The sequence below is a fragment of the Ambystoma mexicanum genome, chromosome 4p, assembly GCF_040938575.1.
Source record: "Ambystoma mexicanum isolate Mex_15411 chromosome 4p, UKY_AmexF1_1, whole genome shotgun sequence".
In the NCBI taxonomy this organism is placed as follows: Eukaryota; Metazoa; Chordata; class Amphibia; order Caudata; family Ambystomatidae; genus Ambystoma; species Ambystoma mexicanum.
The window spans coordinates 430,735,030-430,761,180 of NC_090927.1; positions in this window are offsets into that span (position 1 = coordinate 430,735,030).

The following is a 26,151-nucleotide window of genomic DNA, read 5'->3' on the forward strand; positions in this document are numbered from 1 at the left end:
AGTCCCCCGTGGTGTGGGCTGCCTGCAGGGGCCGTGGAGCCGTGGAGGTTGTAGAGTGAACACCTGGGCGGACCCACACGGCCAATTCACGTGTAGTACTCCCCGGAACCCCTGAAATACATGTACCCTGCTGAAATCGCGTATGAGACTTCCCGTGCACCCCGAAATACACGTACCCAGGACATTCGCGTGTGGAAATTCCCGCGCACCCCTGAAATGCACGTACCCTGCTGAATTCGCTTGTGAAACTTCCAGCACACCCCAGGAATACACGTACCCAGGACATTCGCGTGTGGAACTTCCCGCGCACCCCTGAAATACACGTACCCTGCTGAATTCACTTGTGAAAATTCCAGCACACCCCAGGAATACACGTACCCAGGACATTCGCGTGTGGAACTTCCTGCGCACCCCTGAAATACACGTACCCTGCTGAATTCGCGTGTGAGACTTCCCGCGCACCCCGAAATACAGGTACACAGGACTTTCGCGTGTGGAACTTCCCGCGCACCCCTGAAATACACGTACCCTGCTGAATTTGCTTGTGAAACTTCCCGCACACCCCAGGAATACACGTACCCAGGACATTCGCGTGTGGAACTTCCCGCGCACCCCTGAAATACACATACCCTGCTGAATTCGCATGTGAAACTTCCCGCGCACCCCTGAAATACATGTACCCTGATGGAATTGCATGTGAAACTTCCCACGCACCCCTGAAATACACGTACCCTGCTGAATTTGCATGTGAAACTTCCCGCACACCCCAGGAATACACGTACCCAGGACAATCGCGTGTGGAACTTCCCGCGCACCCCTGAAATACACGTACCCTGCTGAATTCGCGTGTGAAACTTCCCGCACACCCCAGGAATACACGTACCCAGGACAATCGCGTATGGAACTTCCCGCCCACCCCTGAAATACATGTACCCTGCTGAATTCGCGTGTGAAACTTCCCGCATACCCCAGGAATACACGTACCCAGGACAATCGCGTGTTGAACTTCCTGCGCACCCCTGAAATACACGTACCCTGATGGAATCGCGTGTGAAACTTCCCGCGCACCCCTGAAATACACGTACCCTGCTGAATTTGCGTGTGAAACTTCCCGCACACCCCAGGAATACACGTACCCAGGACTATCACGTGTGGAACTTCCTGCGCACCCCTGAAATACACGTACCCTGCTGAATTCGTGTGTGAAACTTCCCGCGCACCCCTGAAATACACATACCCTGCTGAATTTGCGTGTGAAACTTCCCGCACACCCCTGAAATACATGTTCCCCGCTTGGCGTTTGCTGTTTGGCAGCCCTGTGAACTGGTCCAGGGTTAGCGCAGACATTTGCGATGAATTGGGGATTTTGATGGCTTTTCCTTGCGCGAGGGCGTTCTTGGGGGCGTACCTGGCGCTGCTGCAGGGTCGCTGCGCCACGGCTGGTTTTGGAGGCTAAAATCCATGAATACGATGTGCGATGAAATGGATTTTATCGCACGCGGCTGGCGCAGTGTATCGCACGGGGACACTGTGCGCCAGCCGCGTGCCCCACTTTTGTGCGAAATTCTATGAATGACCCTATCTATCTAGTTGGCCCTGAATTTCTTCTTCCTGTTGCTGCTCACTGTGTAACATTGTTTTGTATTGCGTAAAGTTACCATCAGTGATAGTGCTTTCATTTGCTTTCAAAGCATCTTCATAGCACTCATAATTATCTAGTATGTCTTCCTCTTTCCTCCATGGTTTGAAACGTTGTAACAGAGACATGTAATATAGTTCTTTCAGTTGAGGAGTTTTTAATGACAATTTCACATGATTAATTAAGCTTCGTTTGTTAAAATTTCACTAAGCTCCCTTCACAATCGGTCACTCTATATTGATGTTTGCTTTCATCGGGTTTTACATTATTTTTGTATGCAAAGTTTTGAGCTATGTGGTATAGACACATGCTTTCCAGAGTGGTACTCCTGTTCGGATAGTATGTGTCCAGTAAATTGTTTTTTAGAATGTCTTGGCTGTTGGGATCATTTCTGGCAATTGTTTCTATGTCCTCATATGATTTTAGCACTCTTTTTCTAGATTTTGCAGGACCAAGACAGAGCCATACTATGTTGTCTGATTTTCCATTCAAAGCAGTGCCGCTTAAATGATCTGCTGCTTCATAGGCCCCACATTCTCTATGAGAGAGCATTTTTATGCCTCGGCTGTACAATTTCTGTGATAATGTTTTCTCTGATGCTAGATCATCCCAGAGGTCTTGAAGCTCTGTTTTTTCTGCTTTTGTTAAGTAGGCTGTAACATATCGTGCAACAGCAGTTGAATTGTCTACAATGTACTGCACATCTATGTTTGCATTCCATAAAAGGGCAATGATTGCATTGTAATCATTGATATATTTTGATTCTTCCCTTCTTTTTATGTAATACATGTTTTTAGGTGATTTACCTTTAACACTATGTCGAACTGAAGACATGAAGTTGTTTACTTCACCTGTTTCTGTAATTGGTCTAGGGAAACCAAAGCAGCATTTGGTGTAGTATTCATCTTTGTTTTTGTATTTACGGTGACAATATTTGCCACATTTGTGTCTTTGAAATTGTAAAATCTGCCCATGCAGCTCACTATGTGTCTGTTGTGAAGGGATTTCACATGTGACATATTTTCCGATAAACTGCAAAACAGTGGCATCACTGTTGTGCCCAAATTTCGGAGCACCTTTGATCCATAACAGCATGTGAATATGTGGTGCTCCTCTTGCTTTATATTCTTTTCTCCAAAAGAAGTGTTGCACTTCTCCAAGGGGAGGAACAGTTTTATTGCAAATAAAGTTTAGCATTGCAATGCAAAATGATGGAAATATCTTGAGACATTAAATGGATCTAGAGAGCAAAGTTCTCCAGGTTTTAATATATCTATGTTGTTTTTGTTGCTGTTTGCTATGCGTAGGAACTCATGCAAATCTTCCCATGCATATTCTGCACAACTTAGCGTAACAAACCAAGTTGGTGGTCCAAGATTTCTGATCATGCAATGCACGTCTCTGTGCCGTCTGAACCAGTATTCCTTTGTACCACACATGTTTGCAAACACATTTCGTATACTTGACTGTAAAACCTCATCTTTTTCTTGTAACTGCGTAGCTGACATATTTTGAAAGTGCATTCCAGATTTAAGAATGTGTGCAACTCCATACCATAGTGTTGCTAATTCACTTTAATAGAGTAGGTGGAATATGTATTCCACATTTTGCCTAAATCTGGGATCTTGCGAATACATTCGTAATGAGCGGTATTCTGATGCCCTAATCTGAGTGGGTCTATCATCGTATCTCCCACCTTTGCCAGTTGGAAATAGCAGTGGAAAAGCACATGCTTCTATACTTTTTTTCCCAAATACTCATTTGTGACCCTCTGGTTCATTGCATTTGGTAAGTTTCTAGTGCATCATCTATGCTTTCATTGGAATGCAATGGATGAATTGTGTAATGGTCCAAAAGAGTGGATACTGTAGCTGGATCCAAACTTTCGAATTGCCCAGTTTCTGATAGCTCTTGAATTATTTCAGTTGTTTGCCTTAAGCTTTCATCAATATTTATTTCCTTGTGGTACTCATTGTTATCTTTTAGATATTGCAATGCTTGTGTTACTTTGTGTAAGTCTACTAATTGTTGCAAAATTTGTTTATCCTTTGTTGGTACTCCATTTACCAAGACTATTAAAGAATGGTCTATTCAACGTTCCACTCCTGGAGTGTGCATATTTTCCATTAGATCTAATGGCAAGTAAACTACTTTGCCACAAATTCTTTTCACCAATTCAGAGGAAGGTAAATTTGCTGTTTTTGGATGAAGGCGTATAATTGCTTGAAATGGGTGAACTGTTTGAATTATTATGCTCTCATACAAATTGAGCTGCTGCAGGATTTTTGGTTATGGAAACAATTCCAAATTATTTGTAATTGCACGAGAAGGAGTGTGTTTGTTGTCTAATTTTGCAGTACAGTAACTGCAACATATTAGGCGTTCAGTTATTTCATATTTGCTTTCAGCTAAAAGATACAAAGCTAATTCAAACCATTTAGAGTCTTCATTGTTCTCTATTTTGTATGCTATGTCCACATTCTTTGTGTTCCCTTTGTAAAACGTTCTGCGGCAAGATACACACACATGGTTTGGTACTTCAGCCAATGACCTTTTAAATTTTAGTATTTCTTTTCTATATGTGTGTAACAGAAGGTTGCTATGTGCAGAATTGTCGCTACTATGCTCTAAAACCGTTGCATTTTCTACGTGGCTTTCACTTCCAAAATACTTTTTCTGAATACGGTCCATTTCTTCTTGTAAGTATTTGGGTGTACCATGCAGAAGAGTGGTATTTAAATTACCTAATTCTGAAGCTGGACTTTTTGCAGAGTATATTGTGTACACTAAATTTCTTACTTTGGAATGATGTACTGCTATTCTTTTGATATCATGGAAGGTACTTTTACAAATAGGGCCAGAAATGCAGGCTAATAAATGTCCTTTTAGTCCTGTGACTTTCTGCACTACACAAATATCCATATTTTGCAACACTTTCATTTTACTTTTCTCTGTACCTTTTACATATTGAATGAGAAACTGACGTAAAGATTTGAAAGCTTTGTTTGGAATGGCACACATTGATCTGCACGGCCATTTGTATACTGGACGGTGTGGTTCTGCTGAATCAAGAGGTCATTTTGAGTTTTCAGAAGACAGTTCCATGATGGTAGTATTGATTTTCTCATACTCTCGTCCACTGCTATGGATGGCAATTGTGTTTGATTTTGTTTGTATGCTTCTTCATTAAAGTATGGCTCTGTGCTTGTTGTGTGACTCCATTCACCACCAAAAACATGCAAAAAATTATTTTTGTTCACATTCCGTTTATTGCTGAGTTTCATTTGTAGTTTGGTACTTAGTTGTGTTAATGCTTTCATCCTTTTCAACACTAATATGAACAACTTCCTTTTGAGAAGGATGGCACTGTCCACGAGTGCTTGTAGAATTAACTTTCTACGGTACGTTTTAAGGGACGAGGATGATTTTGGTAGATTCTGAAGTACTCTGTGACGAATCATTTTTGCTAACATACTTTTTTTACTATGGATTATTCTTACACTATCAGGATTATTAGGAACATTGTTAGCTGTACTGGCAGCTGTTTTTTTGACAACATTTCTGTGTTTTGTGACACTTTTTGATGGAGGAGATACAGTTTCGGTAGTTGAGACATCTTTTATTATGTTACCCAACTGCATTAGGTGGTTTGTACCGAGATTCTCCACTAACTCTACAACAGGTGGATGCTTCCATTGGGCACCTTTATTTTTATTTGCTCTAATTGTGCGTTCCTTTCTACTGAGCTGATTTTTGGTAGGCATTCTTTGGTGTCTGTTGAGAAAAATAATTATACTTTGGTCTGTTCTCCAATGTATGTGTGCTGTGTGCTGTGTGCATACGTGTGATGGGGAAGCTCTTTGGCATGGTGTGTCAATGCACAGTGACCTCTAACTATCATTTGGTAAGGCTACTTTACTGCTTGTATACTAGTACAATGTGCTTTAGATGATAGTACAAAGTGCCCTACTTGTGACGAGAATCATTATTAATAACCGAAATGCCAAAAACTTGCTACCACAACTTACTTTCACAATCTAACCTTCTAAGGATTCCCTATGTTCTTTCAGTACCAAACACACAGGGATTTGTCAGCCATTCCACCTGTTATTCTTTGTTCAATAAATGGATATTTGTAGGTCGAATGGTTTACAAACGAATGCTTGCTTTGGTGCCCAAAATAAACAAATAACCCACGCAGCCTCTTTAAGGAGTAGTTACAATATGAAGGTTGTACTGTACTTACTTTTTTGTACAAGATGACTAGGTTTCTTCGGATATGTCATCTGCAGTGTAGATGCTGTTGACTCTCAGGACAGTAGTCTTCACTGTGAATTAAAAAACAATATCAATTACTTTGTGTGCTTGCAGCGGTCATGATACTGCAGACTTTACTTGTACTTCTTTCGATAGAGGATTAAACTTTCATATTTCAACCCAGTCGACGTGCACATTTCACTTCTCTCTATTCAGTCTTTCCATACTACTTTCAATATGGTACTTGAAGGTCCTTCAAAATAACTACATTTTGTAAGGGTTTGGAAATGCCTTTTTCTTTACAAAATGTAGTATGCATAGGAGAGAGGTTTGTAAGCGATAGGGCAAAGTACTAGATGGGCAATCATTTTGTACTTGTTAATGAAAACCACGATGTCCAAAAATCGGGAGACCCTCCGAAGGACATGTGAGCACCACAATCGGGAGCGATTACTATTCTCATACGATCACATTGCAAGAAGCATTACTGTAGGCAGTGCAGAGTACAGAACTCTGACATTTTCACAAAAAAATTGAGGTCTGCCCTAAATTCTACTTCTGAACTCACATGCTTTTGGTGGGTGTTACCCGCCTTGTAAAGGGCAGACTCACCCGCCAAGCCTCCTGCACGGCCATTCTATCCAATGGACGTCTCACCCGCCAAAAACAAAATCGGCTGATTTCACCCACCTTTAAGACAAAAATGGTTGAGAGCTATGCCTAAATAGGCATGCTTGCAACATATGTACAGGTTATGCAGACGACAGTAAGCGGTCGTGCGATTTGTTAATGACAAATCGGCATTGTTGCACTTTAAAAGGGGGAGCGTTGTTATGTGTTCCCTATGGAAATTTACTGCTATTATTTTGTCTATTTTACATCATAAGGGTTCTACATGTACCATGATTAAAATGTACAGTGATGTCATCAATGTTATTTGTGATGTCATCTTTGATGTCCTGGGTGTTAGTCTTAGCAATGCATGTAGATGGTGTGAGTTATGACTGCTTAGCTTACTATAAAGGGGAAATGTGCAGTGGGGTTTGGGTGCACTGTGAAGTGTAACATTCTTTTAGTGAAGTCTTTTTAGTAAATGTACATATATATGTATGGCATATATGTATGGCAGGGAAGGGAAAGAAAGGGGCTAAACAAGTGATGTTGTCATTGATGGCATCATTGACATGTGAGATGACATCTTTCATGGTCTGTGTGTCAGTATTAGCAGTGCACAGGGGTGGTGGCAGGGTTGGGGCCTTAGTTGACCATAACTTGCAAATTTCAGGGGTTTTTCGGTTTTAATTCGAACCATAAAGGGGAGGTGGACATTTTTTTTTTAGTGAAGTGGACAGGTTTTTGTTAGGACAACTTAACCATGATGTCCCCTCAATAAAGTTTTTTTGGTAGTGTCTATATATATATTTATATTAGGCACTTCTTTTCTTTTCTTTTTTTCATTAATGTTTTTTTATTACAGTTTGTTACTAACGTTTTAAAAGCGAAGCAAAACAAGGAATTGAAAAGACTTGATCATTGTGCATTAGTTCATTTCTGTGTTACATCATACTGAGCTATGTATCGTTTAGGCCACTAATTAATTGTGTATTCTCTCTTGTATTAATTTATTCAATTGTGCTAGGTAGAAAGTAAGAGCAAAAGTCAGTTTTTTGTCACTGCCTTCTGCCATCAATGTCCAACAGTCATCTCCACATAGCGACAGCCTTTTTGCAATTTCCAGTCCGAGGTACTTCGTTTGTAGAGTTCTCAGTCCTACACAGAATATGGTCAAGTGATTTAGCGTTTCATTGGCCGTGTTGCAATACCTGCAGTTCCAATCGAAGGATGAAGTGTTTAGTCTTAGGCTTTGTCTTTCTTTGGTTTCAAACAGATTTAATCATAACTTCATAAAAAGTGATCTGCGATATTTGTCAAGAAACTTTTCTAAATAGTTTTGCAGAATGTTATAAGCCTTAGCTTCCGGCGCAGCCAATTGCATACACTTGTGCAGGGCTCTCTTATCCAGGGTTTCTACCCAATCTTGCTGCCACCATTTCTTTGGACCAAGTTTGGGTTACTTTGTAGTGTGATATTCTCAGGGTTCAAATGTGTTATTATGTCTTCACAATGTGTCACCCATTCATACAACACTGAATCCTTCTTGCCGCTGTCCTCTCTCTTTAGAATGTTAAATTGTGGGGGGGTGTCAGTGCAAATCACAGTTGAGCGTGTTCCATGTTACTGTTGCATCTATAGATATGAGCCCAAGTTCATACCTGATGCACGCAGTTGGTGTCCCTTTCGGTAACTGTAAGATTTTTCACCAGAACACATTTTCGCACATGGCACAGATTGAATGGGGACCCCGCAGGGCGGCTTCGGCCTATGTGAATCAAGGCTGGTACAACCTTAACTTTATAAAAGTCGACAACAAGTTTTAGGGTGAACTTGCTGAATGTTTTGTTTAACATAGATCCTTGCACGGCAAGCTGTTTGCATTTAGACCAAATCTTTTGAGCAACGAGCAGGTAATTGATGGTAGAATTATTAGTCATACCCAGATATTGAGCCTGGTCAACACGTTTTAGGCTTACATTTTTTAGCTTTCACTGATATTGTTTTTTATTCATTACACATTTTCCCTTTAGGTCCTGTAGCACAAGGATTTCTGATTTATCAGGATTCATTTTTAGTCCATTGGCATCTACGTATTTCTCCAGTGCAGACAATTTGTGCTGGAGACTGATCAGGGTTACGCCCAAGAGGACTAAATCATCTGCATAAAGCATCCAACTTATGTGCGTTCTTTTCATTTTTGGCGCAAACGCATTTACGTCACTCAGCGTTTCTTTCAGGTCATAGATGAACACATTGAATATAATAGATGCCAATGGGCATCCCTGCTTCACACCTCTAGCGGTTCTTATCGGGGTGGACAAGGATGCTTTTTGATCAAGTCAAATTTGGATCTAGGTTTGGGAATGTAGTTCTTTAATTGCCATGACAAGGCTTGCAGGGCACTTCCAATGTAATAACTTTGTCCATAAATGTTCTCGATCCACACTGTCAAAGGTGTGGGCCAAATCAATGAAGGGAAGGTAGATTTTTGTTCCATGTTTAATTGCCTCCATTTTAATCAGATTAATCATCAGAAGATTTAGTCCACATCCCACGCCCTTTACAAACCATGTTTGTCGCAGATCAAAATTGCTAGGTGTTTTTATCCAGTCAGCCAATTGTCATTGCACTTGGGTGGCAAAGATTTTTCCACGTCTGGATGTTGTTTTAACATTTTATTAGTAAGCCTGTCTGGTGCTGGAGCTCGAGAAGCACTCATTTGCTTGATGTTATTCAGTATATCCTCTTCGCTAATGACAATGTCCCACTGTTGTAGTTCGGGGAACCCTGGTTCTTTTGTGGGGCCCTTTTTCATGAATAAATTGGTGTAATGAGTGGTCCACTGTGCTTCAAATACCATGTTACATAAAGTGAATTAATGGGGAGCCTCAGTTTTGTTAATGATCAGCCAAAAATCTTTTGAACATTTTTGTGCCAAGGTGTCAAGGTTCTGCTCGGCATCTCATTAGTTCCATTTTCAATTTATGCGAGATTATCCAGTTTTTATATTTCGTTTTCACAGTGTTTTTTTCAGCAAAGCGATTTGGGTTGTTTGCCTTCATGAGGGCTCTGATGGTTTTTCTGAGTTTTCGCATCTTTTTCATGATTTCAGCATCAAAGACATGCTTTTTCTTGAATTGTGGCTTATTCGAACCTCGACATTTTTCTGTGTATTGTTCAAGTAATGCACAGTACTCAATTTTGTTGCAGTTATCAGCATTTATTGCTTTCTCTAGAATATTTGTAAATGTTGTTAATCTTGTTTGGGATCAGTTTCAGTCTATTTTGACTTGGTTCGGCAATAACATCTTGCTTCCAGGTTCCTGCATTGGGACTTGCTGATCCTCGGAAGATGATTTCTACAAGGTCATGGTCACTCTGGGGCGTGTTAACAACTCGTAATCCTGTTACTTTCTCAGCTTTTTTTTCTGACACAAAGAAATGGTCAAGGATAGGTATATATGAACCTCGAATCCACGTTGCCCCTAGCTGAATGTCACCCCGCTTGTTTTTCCATTAAGTACAAGCATGTCCTGCACTCCATTTCTTGCATCCATATGGCCTTAGTTTTAAGTAAAATTTTGTTATCTTAAATTTGTTTAGCTGGCTCCAACTCAACACACTCCATATTCAGTTCTCCACCTACAATGATGTTTGGATTCTATTCTGTGGACATTATGCTGTCAATTATATTTCATCCTGGACCTTCAACCACCTGGTGTTGCCAATATACATTAACCATATATAATTTTTAATTTACAGGTCTTGTGTCAGCTGGTAATTCAATTGCGGTTGCTAGTATGTATGGCGAGTGATTCTGAGAATACAGTAACCGGCATCCGCTTTGTTTCCTAATAAGCATTAACAAGCCTGCCATCGGGTGACGCTTTTTTTGCGCGATGGCTGGATTGATTGCAATTTCGTAACCTTCTACACAAGGCAGGCTGTGTAACCACGTCTCTTGAAGACACAGAATGTCCAGGTATTTTAGTGATTGTGATGTATTATAGAACAGATCCTCTGGTGTTCCATGAGCCCATCAGTATTGATGTTTGTGAAGACTTCAATTTACGTTAACTGCAATGATTGCGATTCAGTGCACTAGCAATCCAACCCCACTTATCATTTTCCTCGCGTTCAGTGGCAAGTTCTTGGATATCGCCACTAGGATTTTCTTTTATGCTATTACAAGCAAACTAAATTTTAATTTGCTTTTGTGTATGTGCTGGTACTTCTTGCGGTGTATGTGTGCCCCCCGCGGTGTTTTGTGTGGCACATGTTTTCTTAATGTTACTGTTAGAGGAGGCAATGTTGGCACTTGTTGGTCTTTCCACATTGATACTTTTGGGGCGCTCATTTTTGTCCTTCCAAGATGATTTCTTTTGGTTTTCTTCCCTTTTGTTTGACATATTAACCACAAAATCATCAAATCCCAAAGGGTTGATATCTGACATTGCATTAATGATCGAGTCGCTCAGAGACTTTGATTTGAGGTGCAGTAGGACACAATCATACGTTGTTTCATCAATAAATTCTACTGTTTTTATATCATTTGAAGAGATCCTTCTCAAATGTGGAATAAGATTAATTAAATGCAGCACATTTTTTTGATTTAAGATTAGTCCATCATTAGTGTCATACGCTCCAAAAGCAAGCAATAGTGTGCACCTGTTTTTTGATTATCACTAGGGCCAGTAGGAGTTGTAAGGTGGACCTTGCATTTGTCAGCCCTCCATCCCTCCTCGTCACCCTTGTTTGTCAAATCAGCTTGCTTTTATTTCTAAAGGAGCTTGAAGATTGCTTTTTCTTCTGGTTCGATCATGACAACTTAGGGCGCAGTGTATTGTTTTTGTTGTGTTAGTAAAGCTTTCATTAAGTTCATTTTCTTAGCTTCACGTTCTCCTTTCATCAACCGTCTGGAAGCAACATTGAGTTTCGCCTCCCTCAGACGTGTCCCTAACACTACATGGTTTTGTGTCGGGGTTCGTTAGATGGTACATACCTTCTTTTGATGGTCAGTAATCTTTTTTTGCAAGCGTTCATTTTCCAGTTGACCGGTCTCATTGTCTGTTTCAATACATATGATTTTTTTCCCAGCTTGCTGCAGGTTCTCATCCTCATGATCTTCATCAGACTCGGTGCCATATGTGGAAAGGTTAAGCATCTCAACCAATAGTTCATCTTCTTTTTGTTGCTGATCGCTTATTGGTGGCGCTGCAACAGTCTTTTTTAAATCCTTCATTTTAGCAGGTGCCGGGAGTATAGCCTCTTACATTGGCCCCAATGGTTTTTGTAGTGTAGAAGATGGAATGGTGAGATTTTATGTTTCTCAAGAATGTACGCAAGCTGTTGCCATTATAACACTTAGTTCTGGGTAGGTTTTTCATTTTTCTTCTAGTCTTGGATTGCATTTTTGCCTCTTATTTTGGAGATTCTTGTCTGATTTGGACAAAATATTGCATAGCTTTCGTTGCGATTATTTGTGTTACTCGCTACATTACCACCATGAACAGCAGGATTACCAATAATTCCTCCTATATTAGCATATGGTGATGGTCTGGCACCTAGCATCTCTAGTGGAGCAGTCTTTGTCGTATTGTTCGATTTTTTTTTGCTGCTTAGAGTTGCAGTTGTTTGGCTGAGGGATGCACAAAACTTGCTGGCTCTGTTTGAATAAGAGCTGTGAGAGTTGCACTAGTGTCGTTGGCTTTTAAAGATGAATAATTCTTGTCTTGGCAGTTTTTAGGGGACACATATTGGGTTGCCACGTGGGCATACTCGATGTGCGTCAATGTATCTGCATTAACACTATGAGATTTTATCCAGCTACATCACACTCACCTTTCTACTCCTTCAGTATACTCAAAGCTTCTCTGGCGACTTCCACAAGAACTTTCTTTTCTTCGCTATTATTTTTAGTGGTTCCTTTAGCAGCTGGGCGAAGGTTTCAAGTTTTTGGTTGTTATTGAGAGACTGTATTTTTAGTGTGTTTAGTCCTGATTCGATGTTAACCGATTTTGAATTCATAAGGGCTATCAAGGTGTTTTGACCCTTAGAGTTGTTGTTCAATTGCTCATACATTTTCAGAAAAGTTGAAACAGAAATTGTCATTGCCTACATTATTTGTGAGCCAATTTCTTGGTATAGTTTGTCTGCCATCTCTTTTATTTCACTTTTTCTGTTTGCTGATCCTCGTGCCGGCACTGATCTTCTTATTTTTGGGAATTCTCTTTCTATGAACGATGAATCTGATGATGAGTCTTAAGAAGACTCTTCTCTTGAAGAACTTTGATCTTTAGTCCTCTGTCTTTGTGCACATGTTTCGTTGTGTCTATCAGAAGTTCCTTCCTGGTCCTTCTTTGGGAGCAGAATAACACTGAAGGGGGCTAGAATCCACTCTCCTACGTTTATACGAGTGTTTTCCTTGATTTTGGATGTATGCATTAGAACTCATCACCCCATATGAAGAGTCTCTAAGCTGCTCATCCATCAACTGTGTGTCATCATCCACGTCTCTGTGGAGAGTACTGGAACTGCCCTCACGTGTATTATTCATGTTGATTTTCTCCTTCAGTTGAGTCAGATCTTTGTGAAGCTTGTCTGCAACAGCTAGGGAGTTGTGCTGTCTATTTGGGCTCCAGACTTCTTGTACCGTTCTTAGTTTCTTATTCAGCTTTGGGTCCACCAAGGACAAAGCCGTACACATCAAAGGTTCAGAGGTTTCTGCCAGTTCAAACGACTCTTGCAGTCTCAATTGTATTTGCAAGTTTCTCAAACTGTGTACAAAAGCCACTTCTGCTCTAAATTCCTTTTCCAATGAGGATATTATTACATTTTTGGTTTGTGTTTTCCATAGTTTCCGTAGTTCTTTTCAACACTTGAATTGCTAGGTGATCATTATTATTATTGTTATTTGTCTGTGTTTCACATGCCAGGTTAAGGACACAAGGCTTATTTACAGCAGCGTCACTGTTTATGCTGCCGTTGCCATTACCACTGTCGGTATCAGTTGCCTAACAGTTGCAGTTGCAATTACGACACACTGGGGGCGTATGCGTTGGAATATGGTTCTCGAAAGTGCGTAGTGCGTAAACACGCCTTTACTTTGATTTATTGAGTTGGCAGATTGTTGATCAACAGTAGTCAGTGTGTTTTCAAACTGTTGGGAAATTACTATGAATATATTAGCGGATATATTAGCTTTGACTACGTTTTTGTCAGTTGATAGTCCACCCCTTTCTCCGGTCAATTTATCGTTCCGTTCGGCCACACCAGAACACGCAGCTGCAGAGGTTGCTAGCTGAGCGGTGCAAAGCTCACCTAGCAATTTTTTTTCTGGGATGCAGCGTGTTCCCTCCCTCACGACAGCAGAGGATATGGAGACTCGAGCGACACTGCTGCTAAGTTCAGCTGTGAGCTTTGCCGTAACAGACACTGTCGCCTCCTCAAAAGGTAAGAGTTTGTGTGAATTTGGCGCGGGCAATCCGTTGCGGCAGGAAGTCCTTGAAGGCATACATTCAATTTCTTTTTTAAAAACGTCATCAAGGTTTGTATTCTTTGACGTGATTGTGTCACTCAGTTCAGGGCGAAGCGCCTGTTGGTAAAGGCTTAAATTGTCATACGTGTGAGACTCTCCTTCGCTTGAGCCCCTCCCACTTGATATTTTTTTCACCGTTGTCACTTCGGCAGTAGTTTTGCAACTTCAGATTGGGCAATGCAGAATGGCATCTCTGGGCTCGCATTCTCGTCTGGGTGGGAAACGAGATTGTCTTTCCTCCCGGAGGACAAGGAAAGTTCCCCGTGGCACCCGCATACTCGGCCCACAAGGAACACAAAGAACACTCCTCACACTCCGCACTTAGGCACTTCTAAAAACAAGCACTAATCACTTCAAAGACTTTTGTGAACAACCAACATCGTACAAATATGTTAGGTGGAGGCTTCAGTAGCTAATAATATAGCCACATGTTAATAGTAGTAAAGCAGCATAATGTAAAAGGTCAGTTATAATCACTGTATGCATGCTTTCAGCATAGTCCTTGCCTGAAACGGTATTGCTTATATATTACTGAAGCATTTAAAATTGTGATTAAAGTTTGTATTTATCATTGAATGTGCCAAAAAGCACTTGAGTTATGCCACAAGGACATTACAAATAAAAGTAAACAGGATGTGCAAGAATATTTAGCATCCTGCAAGAGTCTTAACCATGAACTAAAAGCATGAATTTTCATCTTGGCATTTGGAGAGGTATTTCAGACACCTAAGTAGCAGAGCGTCCCTTTGCTTTGCTCGGTTCTATGGAACGTGTGAACGCCTGCAATCAATATTCCCGACTCCTCACCCCCGAGAGTCGTTGAGGCTTAACATTTCTGAAAGGAGTTGATGTTGTCTTATTCCCTTCCTCGCCTCGTTTAGAATATTAAACAGGGTCCTGCAAGACTTTTTTTTTCACATTTCTTAAAGTAGTTAGTGTTTTCTTATTTCATGCCAGCTTTCATTTAGAATATTAAACAGCGCCTGGGCTTCGCTTTATCACTCCTGGGGATATTAAATGGAAGACTAATTCTGCCAGTTGTTTAAAAAAAAAGAGCTTTTCAGTAGAAGCATATGGCATAGTAATGTGATTCTTCAGCACTATATTCGTTCTTCACCCTTAATTTGATACACTTACAATGCATTAGAAAAAGACATGCGATTAGGTATCCATTGGGAACATTCAAGAAACTTAAGACAAATGTTTCACTAAAACACCTGGAAGATGAACTTATGTTTTTCAGTCCAAATTAATGACAATCGTGCAATCATTGGAAGGCATTTGTATGTCCTGTTAGCCAGAACGGAAGCAAAACATGGCCTCACCCCAGCACTTTATGATTTGAACTGCTGAACACTTCTCAAATCCCAGTAGGCCCTTTTTTTTACATTAAACACGTAAATTGCCGTGGAAGAAATGCAAAAATGACCCAGACTGGTGTAGTTTTGAAGTGCTACAGGCGAAAGCTTTTTCCCAAAATGAGCATTTTAATTTTAGACAGTCATGAAGAAGCGGTAAATGGCCACATAGCCGGTGTAAAATCGAAAGCTAAACCAGTATGCTGAACATGCGACTGAAATGCAATTGTACGTTCATATGAATACACACTCACAATTATACTTGTGGATAGTATAATTTACGCCGTATTGTTTTCTCCCCAATTTCATCCATACGTATCAATGCATTTAACTGGAATTAATTATGCATGGTTGGATAAACTTTGTCTTGCATGTTGTATTATTCTACAGTGGAGGTTCATTCCTAAGATATTAACTCAACCATGTTCTTGCATTTAAAGTAATCGGGTTTTCTGTTAAGTTCAATAAATCCACAATGATATTTAAGCCCACTATTACATGTGGGTATTTCAAGCAAGTGAAAGGGACTCAGGAGAGCCTGATTAAAAGCCATGTCTCCATTGCCCTATTTTGTGCTGCTGTTTAATACAGTGCTGCATGGAAAGGGAACCGCTTACAGTGCTAGGAAGGAGAGGTTGCCTAAAAGCCCAAAGGTGATAGGGGGTTCTTTAGAACAGGGTGGGTGTGGAGTACTTCATTGAAAGCAGGTTTTGTAGCTGCACTCCTTTCCTGATGAGCATATAGTGACTAGGGTAAGGGCATTTTAGGAACATGGCCGCGTGGTGGCTGTCAAAAACAAAGACTGATAAAAAAAACAAACTGGGCAACATTATTTACATCACTCTCCATTCCCAGACAGGGGAAAGAGAGCAGGGGATGAAAAAGAAAAGTGGCAGCACTAAAACTGTTAGAGCTAATAGAGTGCAAAGGAAAGGCAGCAGGTGGGACTCACTACCAATCAATAGCTCAAGAGGAGGTCTACAAAAAGGGCAATGTTACTGAAAGGTGGACATTCGCCATTAGGGACTGGAGTAGGAAGAATCAAATTGCTGTACACAGAGACATAGGCCCTCATTCCGAGGTTGGTGGTAGTCATGCCGCTATTTGCGCTATTACTGCCACCAATAACGGGTCCGGCACCGGTATAGTTCAATGGGGACTTACCGGTGTAGTCCGACCTTTGCGGGACCGGTAAGTCCCCATTGAAAATGCCATTCCCCATTCCCATTTGAGCCCCCATAGGGCTCAATGGGAATGGGAATGGGAATGCTTGCAAGTTGCGAGCTCGTTATTAGCACCCTGGTCCCTTAACGGGTCCCGTCCAGAACGGCTGGTCAGACCTGCCGTTACTGGTGGGACCCGCTAAGGGACCTTGTAATAGGGCGGTAAGGGATTACCGGCACCGGTCTCCTTACCGGTGCCTGGTATCCCTTACCGCCCACCTTGGAATGACCCCCATAGAGTGGTAGGGGATAGCCTATGCCTCCTGGCGTCTGGCTGCCTCATAGCTAGGCTGATGTAGAAGGAACCTTTTGAGAACCATGAATTGTGGCTAAGATTTGATGGCCAGTCAGAAACATAAAAATCACCTAAAACGCAAACAGCGTTGGGAACCCACAAAAGCAAAAACAACCTCAGAGGTAATGAAAACCTGAACTATTGCCAGGCCTAGAAGCCAGGGCTCCTAAAACCCTGAAAACACCTAGAACCTGAGAGGTGCTAAGGATACTGAACGGTCCATGAATGCCAAAGACAATGAGATAGGACACAGGGTGCTCAAGACTTAAAACCTTGAAAAGTGTTGGGAACCCAGAATAAATACCTTGAACTCGACAGTTGAGAGAATGACTCGTACCCTATCCCCATACCTTGAACACAATTACACTCAGAGGTGTTACAGAGATAAAGGAGGGGGAGAGGGCCGAGAGGCGAAGCCGACGAGAGAAGGCCAGGAGAAAAGGCCTCCTGTGCTCTTTGCAGCTCCGCTGCGAGCACTTCTCCGCCCCCATTAGCTGGAATCCAGATCAGCTGTTTACTTTACTTTCGGAGCAGGCTGCTGCTCCAGCCCGCCCACGGCTGCGTGTTCAGCCGTCTCAGTCCCATCTAAGATGGATGCCTGCATCTCCATGACTCCAGCTGCAACAACAGGATCAGCTGGAGCCACGAAGTTCACCGCCGCAGCCCAAGGTCCTGATTTGTTACGTCGGCCCGCCCGCCCCTCCCCTCCTGCTTTAAATAGAGGGGGAGAGGGCCGAGAGGCGAAGCCGACGAGAGAAGGCCAGGAGAAAAGGCCTCCTGTGCTCTTTGCAGCTCCGCTGCGAGCACTTCTCCGCCCCCACCAGCTGGAATCCAGATCAGCTGTTTACTTTACTTTCGGAGCAGGCTGCTGCTCCAGCCCACCCACGGCCGCGTGTTCAGCCGTCTCAGTCCCATCTAAGATGGATGCCTGCATCTCCATGACTCCAGCTACAACAACAGGATCAGCTGGAGCCACGAAGTTCACAGCCGCAGCCCAAGGTCCTGATTTGTTACGTCGGCCCGCCCGCCCCTCCCCTCCTGCTTTAAATGGAGGGGGACAGGGCCGAGAGGCTAAGCCGACGAGAGAAGGACAGGAGAAAAGGCCTCCTGTGCTCTTTGCAGCTCTTCGCTGCTCGTCTGCCGTGTACCCATCTCCGATGCCGTGCCTAGAAGGCAAGAAGCACCACCCCTGCAAGCTTCTCTCTATCCAATGCTGTACCTCAAGGTGCATCAGGTTGCGCGCACGTACATTGCAAACCGACATCAACTCACAGCCCATCCCCACGAGCACCCGGAATACATGGCTATGCTCACGCACTGTACAACCCTCTATACTCGCTGATAAGGCCAGGCTCCCCCGCAAAACCTCAAAGCCTGCTTCCACTACATGTACTACCAACACAGCGACCAACAAAGTACTTAACTCTTCGTATTACTGTACTGCCCCCATATCGAATGTGACTACAAGTGTGTCCACCATCTCTGAAAATGAGCCCCGCAGTGTAAAATCTGCGGTATGCAATTCTTCTACCACCATTTTGAATGCTATTGTGCCAAATGCTATGCCACATGTGTCCACTACCTCTGAAAATGAGCCCCCCAGTGTAAAATCTGCGGTATGCAATTCTTCTACCACCATTTTGACTGCTATTGTGCCAAATGCTATGCCACATGTGTCCACTACCTTTGAAAATGAGCCCCCCAGTGTAAAATCTGTGGTATGCAATTCTTCTACCACCGTTTTGAATGCTATTGTGCCAAATGCTATGCCACATGTGTCCACTACCTCTGAAAATGAGCCCCCAGTGTAAAATCTGCGGTATGCAATTCTTCTACCACCATTTTGAATGCTATTGTGCCAAATGCTATGCCACATGTGTCCACTACCTCTGAAAATGAGCCCCCCAGTGTCAAATCTGTGTTGTGTATCTCCGCTAACACCCAGAGCGCAACCCCCTCCTCCACCTCACCCTCTTTCATCATGAACCCCCCCCAGCCACTACTGAACCCCACCTGAAATGCGCCATGATTAACGCTAGGTCCATCAATGCCCACGCTCTAGACATCCACGACCTCCTAACCTCCGAGGACTTAGATCTACTCAGGATCTCAGAAACATGGCTACATGAGGCCTCCGGCCCCGCACTCTCCCTCGCCCTACCCCCTGGCTATTCCATTACTAGACAAGATCGCCTCTCCAAAGGTGGAGTTGTAGCAATTATTGCCAAAGACTGCCTCTCTATCAGAAAGGCAGAGAAATCCCTGACCAACAACAACAGCGACTACCTCCAAGTCAAAATAACCCTCTTTCCCCACTGCACCATTACTGTACACATTGTCTACCGCCCTCCAGGCCCAACAGGAGACTTTCAAGCCTCTCTCATCCACCTCCTCTCTGACAACCTCAAAAACAGTCTAAAGCCATTCTCCTTGGGGATGTCAACCTAGGGCTCCGGGATAGCAAGGACGTAGCAGCCAAATCCCTTGACTCTGCCCTCAATGCTCTAGGCTACAAGAACACCATCCTGAGCCCAACTCACACCCAGGGCAGAACACTCGACTGGATAGCACAGCACAACTGCCCACTCATCATCACAGGAAACAATCCCACCCCATGGTCTGACCACCACATCATCACCTTTAGCATCCTCACCACTAGCTCCCCTGCTGCCCCCTCACCTCAACCGCTCCCACCCTGCCTCGCCAGAAGCTCCCGCCAGCTCACGAAGGAAAGGCTACTGCCCTTCCTCCAAGGCCCAGCCTTCAGACCACCTTTTTCATCAGACCCAGAAACACTCGCAACAACCTATGATGTTGCCATTAAAGCAGCTATCAACTCCATTGCCCCTCTCAAACCTTGCAAATCCAAACCCACTACCCACTCCAACTCTTGGTTCACCCCTGATCTCCTCACACTCCGAAATGAGAAAAAAGCCGTACTCACACAGTGGCAAACGTCCCACTCTGAAAAAGACAAGATGATCTTTAAAGCCCTATCCACCAAATACAAAAAGGCAATCACCCAAGCAAAGGCCAAATCCTTTGATTACAGAATCTCGGAAGCCCAATCTAGCACAAAAGAAATCTTTGCCATTTTCAGGGAGCTCGAGACACCCACTCCCGCCCCCCAGAATTTCACCAAAGACAAAGACTGGTGTGATGAAATACAAACGGCCATGCTAACCAAATTAAGCCTCCTCAAAAACAAAATACTAGCCACTAAACAAGCCTTTCCCAATAAGCATATCCCCATCCCACCACCTGCCCCGGATCCCCCCTACCCTTCTCCTTCAAACTCATTCAGGAAAAAGACATCATCAACATAATGAGGAACATCAAACCCTCTAACTGCAAAGGTGATGCATGCCCAGCCTCCATTATCAAAGACTGCACGGAAGCACTACCTCCCTTCCTGACAGCCTTTGTGAATGCCTCCTTTACCACAGGGAAAGTCCCCGCCTCCCTCAAGGAAGCTTGGGTACGCCCTCTTTTGAAAAAGCCAACTCTTGATCCCACCTCCCCCAACAACTACAGACCCATCACCACTGTCCCATTCCTCCTCAAAATATTGGACAAAGCAGCCTACCTGCAGGTCCAGCACTTCATTGAAGAGAACAAACTCCTTGGACTCCCCCAATCTGGCTTCCGCCCCAGACACGGGACCGAAACCACCCTACTTGACCTGAAAAACCAGATGGACGATGCTAGAGACTTGGGTAAACCAGCACTTCTCCTACTCCTTGACCTATCCGCAGCCTTCGACCTCGTGGATCATAGTGTCTTATGCCACCACCTTTTCTCCACTGCCAAATTCTCCCCAGAGGCCACAGCCTGGATCGCTTCTTTCTTACAAGACAGAACCATGCAAGTATTCTCTGACCTAGCCTCCGTATCACCAACCATTATACTTTGTGGTGTACCCCAAGGCTCCTGTCTCTCCCCCACCCTATACAACATCTTCACACGACCCCTCTTCCTCATCCTCGATGCTATGGGCATATCCTACACCAACTACGCCGAAGACACGCAGATCCTCCTCACTCTCACAGGGAACTATGACACTGACTCCCTGACCCTCAACAACCTCTACAACACCATCCAAGCCTGGATGGCAGGCAACGGTCTATGCCTCAACTCTGACAAGACGGAACTCCTCCTGGTAGGTTCCCACGACACACTAAAAAATCTAGATGCCCAATTCAGCCACTTCACCATTGACTCCATTAAAATTCCGGTCTCCGACTCTGTCAAAACTCTGGGAGTCTACCTGGACTCCAGCCTATCCATGGATAGACAAGTCAGCGCAATAGCCTCAGCAGCTGCATATCATGCCAAACTTATCAACGCAGTCAGACCCTTTCTCTCCAAAGAGAACTGCACCAACATCTAAGATGGATGCCTGCATCTCCATGACTCCAGCTGCAACAACAGGATCAGCTGGAGCCACGAAGTTCACCGCCGCAGCCCAAGGTCCTGATTTGTTACGTCGGCCCGCCCGCCCCTCCCCTCCTGCTTTAAATGGAGGGGGAGAGGGCCGAGAGGCGAAGCCGATGAGAAAAGGCCTCCTGTGCTCTTTGCAGCTCCGCTGCGAGCACTTCTCCGCCCCCACCAGCTGGAATCCAGATCAGCTGTTTACTTTACTTTCGGAGCAGGCTGCTGCTCCAGCCCACCCACGGCCGCGTGTTCTGCCGTCTCAGTCCCATCTAAGATGGATGCCTGCATCTCCATGACTCCAGCTACAACAACAGGATCAGCTGGAGCCACGAAGTTCACAGCCGCAGCCCAAGGTCCTGATTTGTTACGTCGGCCCGCCCGCCCCTCCCCTCCTGCTTTAAATGGAGGGGGAGAGGGCCGAGAGGCTAAGCCGACGAGAGAAGGCCAGGAGAAAAGGCCTCCTGTGCTCTTTGCAGCTCTTCGCTGCTCGTCTGCCGTGTGCCCATCTCCGATGCCGTGCCTAGAAGGTATGAAGCACCACCCCTGCAAGCTTCTCTCTATCCAATGCTGTACCTCAAGGCGCATCAGGTTGCGCGCACGTACATTGCAAACCGACATCAACTCACAGCCCATCCCCACGAGCACCCGGAATACATGGCTATGCTCACGCACTGTACAACCCTCTATACTCGCTGATAAGGCCAGGCTCCCCCGCAAAACCTCAAAGCCTGCATCCACTACATGTACTACCAACACAGCGACCAACAAAGTACTTAACTCTTCGTATTACTGTACTGCCCCCATATCGAATGTGACTACAAGTGTGTCCACCATCTCTGAAAATGAGCCCCCCAGTGTAAAATCTGCGGTATGCAATTCTTCTACCACCATTTTGAATGCTATTGTGCCAAATGCTATGCCACATGTGTCCACTACCTCTGAAAATGAGCCCCCCCAGTGTAAAATCTGCGGTATGCAATTCTTCTACCACCATTTTGACTGCTATTGTGCCAAATGCTATGCCACATGTGTCCACTACCTCTGAAAATGAGCCCCCTAGTGTCAAATCTGTGTTGTGTATCTCCCCTAACACCCAGAGTGCAACCCCCCCCTCCACCTCACCCTCTTTCATCATGAACCCCCCCCAGCCACTACTGAACCCCACCTGAAATGCGCCATGATTAACGCTAGGTCCATCAATGCCCACGCTCTAGACATCCACGACCTCCTAACCTCCGAGGACTTAGATCTACTCAGGATCTCAGAAACATGGCTACATGAGGCCTCCGGCCCCGCACTCTCCCTCGCCCTACCCCCTGGCTATTCCATTACTAGACAAGATCGCCTCTCCAAAGGTGGAGTTGTAGCAATTATTGCCAAAGACTGCCTCTCTATCAGAAAGGTAGAGAAATCCCTGACCAACAACAACAGCGACTACCTCCAAGTCAAAATAACCCTCTCTCCCCACTGCACCATTACTGTACACACTGTCTACCGCCCTCCAGGCCCAACAGGAGACTTTCAAGCCTCTCTCATCCACCTCCTCTCTGACAACCTCAAAAACAGTCTAAAGCCATTCTCCTTGGGGATGTCAACCTAGGGCTCCGGGATAGCAAGGACGTAGCAGCCAAATCCCTTGACTCTGCCCTCAATGCTCTAGGCTACAAGAACACCATCCTGAGCCCAACTCACACCCAGGGCAGAACACTCGACTGGATAGCACAGCACAACTGCCCACTCATCATCACAGGAAACAATCCCACCCCATGGTCTGACCACCACATCATCAACTTTAGCATCCTCACCACTAGCTCCCCTGCTGCCCCCTCACCTCAACCGCTCCCACCCTGCCTCGCCAGAAGCTCCCGCCAGCTCACGAAGGAAAGGCTACTGCCCTTCCTCCAAGGCCCAGCCTTCAGACCACCTTTTTCATCAGACCCAGAAACACTCGCAACAACCTATGATGTTGCCATTAAAGCAGCTATCAACTCCATTGCCCCTCTCAAACCTTGCAAATCCAAACCCACTACCCACTCCAACTCTTGGTTCACCCCTGATCTCCTCACACTCCGAAATGAGAAAAAAGCCGTACTCACACAGTGGCAAACGTCCCACTCTGAAAAAGACAAGATGATCTTTAAAGCCCTATCCACCAAATACAAAAAGGCAATCACCCAAGCAAAGGCCAAATCCTTTGAATACAGAATCTCAGAAGCCCAATCTAGCACAAAAGACATCTTTGCCATTTTCAGGGAGCTCGAGACACCCACTCCCGCCCCCCAGAATTTCACCAAAGACAAAGACTGGTGTGATGAAATACAAACGGCCATGCTAACCAAATTAAGCCTCCTCAAAAACAAAATACTAGCCACTAAACAAGCCTTTCCCAATAAGCATATCCCCATCCCACCACCTGCCCCGGATCCCCCCCTACCCTTCTCCTTCAAACTCATTCAGGAAAAAGACATCATCAACATAATGAGGAACATCAAACCCTCTAACTGCAAAGGTGATGCATGCCCAGCCTCCATTATCAAAGACTGCACGGAAGCACTACCTCCCTTCCTAACAGCCTTTGTGAATGCCTCCTTTACCACAGGGAAAGTCCCCGCCTCCCTCAAGGAAGCTTGGGTACGCCCTCTTTTGAAAAAGCCAACTCTCGATCCCACCTCCCCCAACAACTACAGACCCATCACCACTGTCCCATTCCTCCTCAAAATATTGGACAAAGCAGCCTACCTGCAGGTCCAGCACTTCATTGAAGAGAACAAACTCCTTGGACTCCGCCAATCGGGCTTCCGCCCCAGACACGGGACCGAAACCACCCTACTTGACCTGAAAAACCAGATGGACGATGCTAGAGACTTGGGTAAACCAGCACTTCTCCTACTCCTTGACCTATCCGCAGCCTTCGACCTTGTGGATCATAGTGTCTTATGCCACCACCTTTTCTCCACTGCCAAATTCTCCCCAGAGGCCACAGCCTGGATCGCTTCTTTCTTACAAGACAGAACCATGCAAGTATTCTCTGACCTAGCCGCCGTATCACCAACCATTATACTTTGTGGTGTACCCCAAGGCTCCTGTCTCTCCCCCACCCTATACAACATCTTCACACGACCCCTCTTCCTCATCCTCGATGCTATGGGCATATCCTACACCAACTACGCCGACGACACGCAGATCCTCCTCACTCTCACAGGGAACTATGACACTGACTCCCTGACCCTCAACAACCTCTACAACACCATCCAAGCCTGGATGGCAGGCAACGGTCTATGCCTCAACTCTGACAAGACGGAACTCCTCCTGGTAGGTTCCCCCGACACACTAAAACATCTAGATGCCCAATTCAGCCACTTCACCATTGACTCCATTAAAATTCCGGTCTCCGACTCTGTCAAAACTCTGGGAGTCTACCTGGACTCCAGCCTATCCATGGATAGACAAGTCAGCGCAATAGCCTCAGCAGCTGCATATCATGCCAAACTTATCAACGCAGTCAGACCCTTTCTCTCCAAAGAGAACTGCACCAACATAGCCAGAGCCATCACCGGCTCTAGGCTAGAATACTGCAACGTACTCTTTCTAGGAACCTCCAACAAAAACTTAGAGAGACTACAAGTAATACAGAACAATGCTCTCTGGGCAGCCCAAGGCATTGCTAAAAGAGAACACATCTCTGAAGCCAGAAAACTAGCCCGCTGGCTCCCAATAAAGGAAAGGATCGTATTCAAAGCCCTGACACTGACCCACAAGTGCATTCACCTCTCTGCTCCAGCATACCTCTCTCAAAGGATCCACCCCGTCTCCACTACGAGGCCAACCAGATCACCATACACCAACATGCTCTCGGTGCCACTAGTAAAAAGAGTAAAAGCGGGCGGATCCAGCTTCCCCTATCTTGCGCCCACTCACTGGAATGCCCTACCTCCCACTATCCGAGGGGAGGCCTCCCTCACCACCTTCCGCAAAACTCTGAAAACTACCCTCTTCACATAAGACCCGACACACAAGCACAAATACTTATCATATATGTTGTAATATACGTCCCAATGCAATATCTGTAACAACAGTACGATATCTTATAGTATTCATAATGTGTTATCAATCGCTTTCATGCCTGTACCATGTAACTAAGTTATTGCAAGTAACAGCGCCTCAATGCCCCTGGGCTTCTTGCGCGCTATATAAATATAAATAAAGCATTAACATTTGCATGGGTTTGGTAATTTGAGTCGATTGCCTGCTATATTCTACAGTGATGTGGATCAGCAGTGGAGGCTTCCAAATGACAAAAATGCTTAAGTCCCGACATAAAAGAAATCCCAATGCAAGGGTCTAAACAATACAATGTTTATTTGTATTTTTTATTGTATTTGGTTTAAATTAAACCTTTACAAATATTTTCTTTACAGAAAAAAGAGAAACAATGATACATTAGTGCAAACATTTTAGGAGAGCAAGATTCATCACACATACTTAAAAACACAATATGTGCATTCATAAACATTAAATCACAATCAAAGTCTCCATTACTAAAATAATCTTAGCTGAATCTAGCCATTAATAATGATACGATATTATATGATAGGTTATTTATAACGTGCTTTGTAATGCTAAAGGAAGCAGAGCAAGAAAGTTAAAGAAGAAAACGAGAAAACAAAACAAAAAATATGAACTTCTGAACTTTCTTTTTCCCACTTCAAATTGAAAGAAGAGCATAGGCAAAATAATGATTACATTCATTGATAATTTGTGCTGAGCCTAATTTATAAAATATTAAGGCTTTT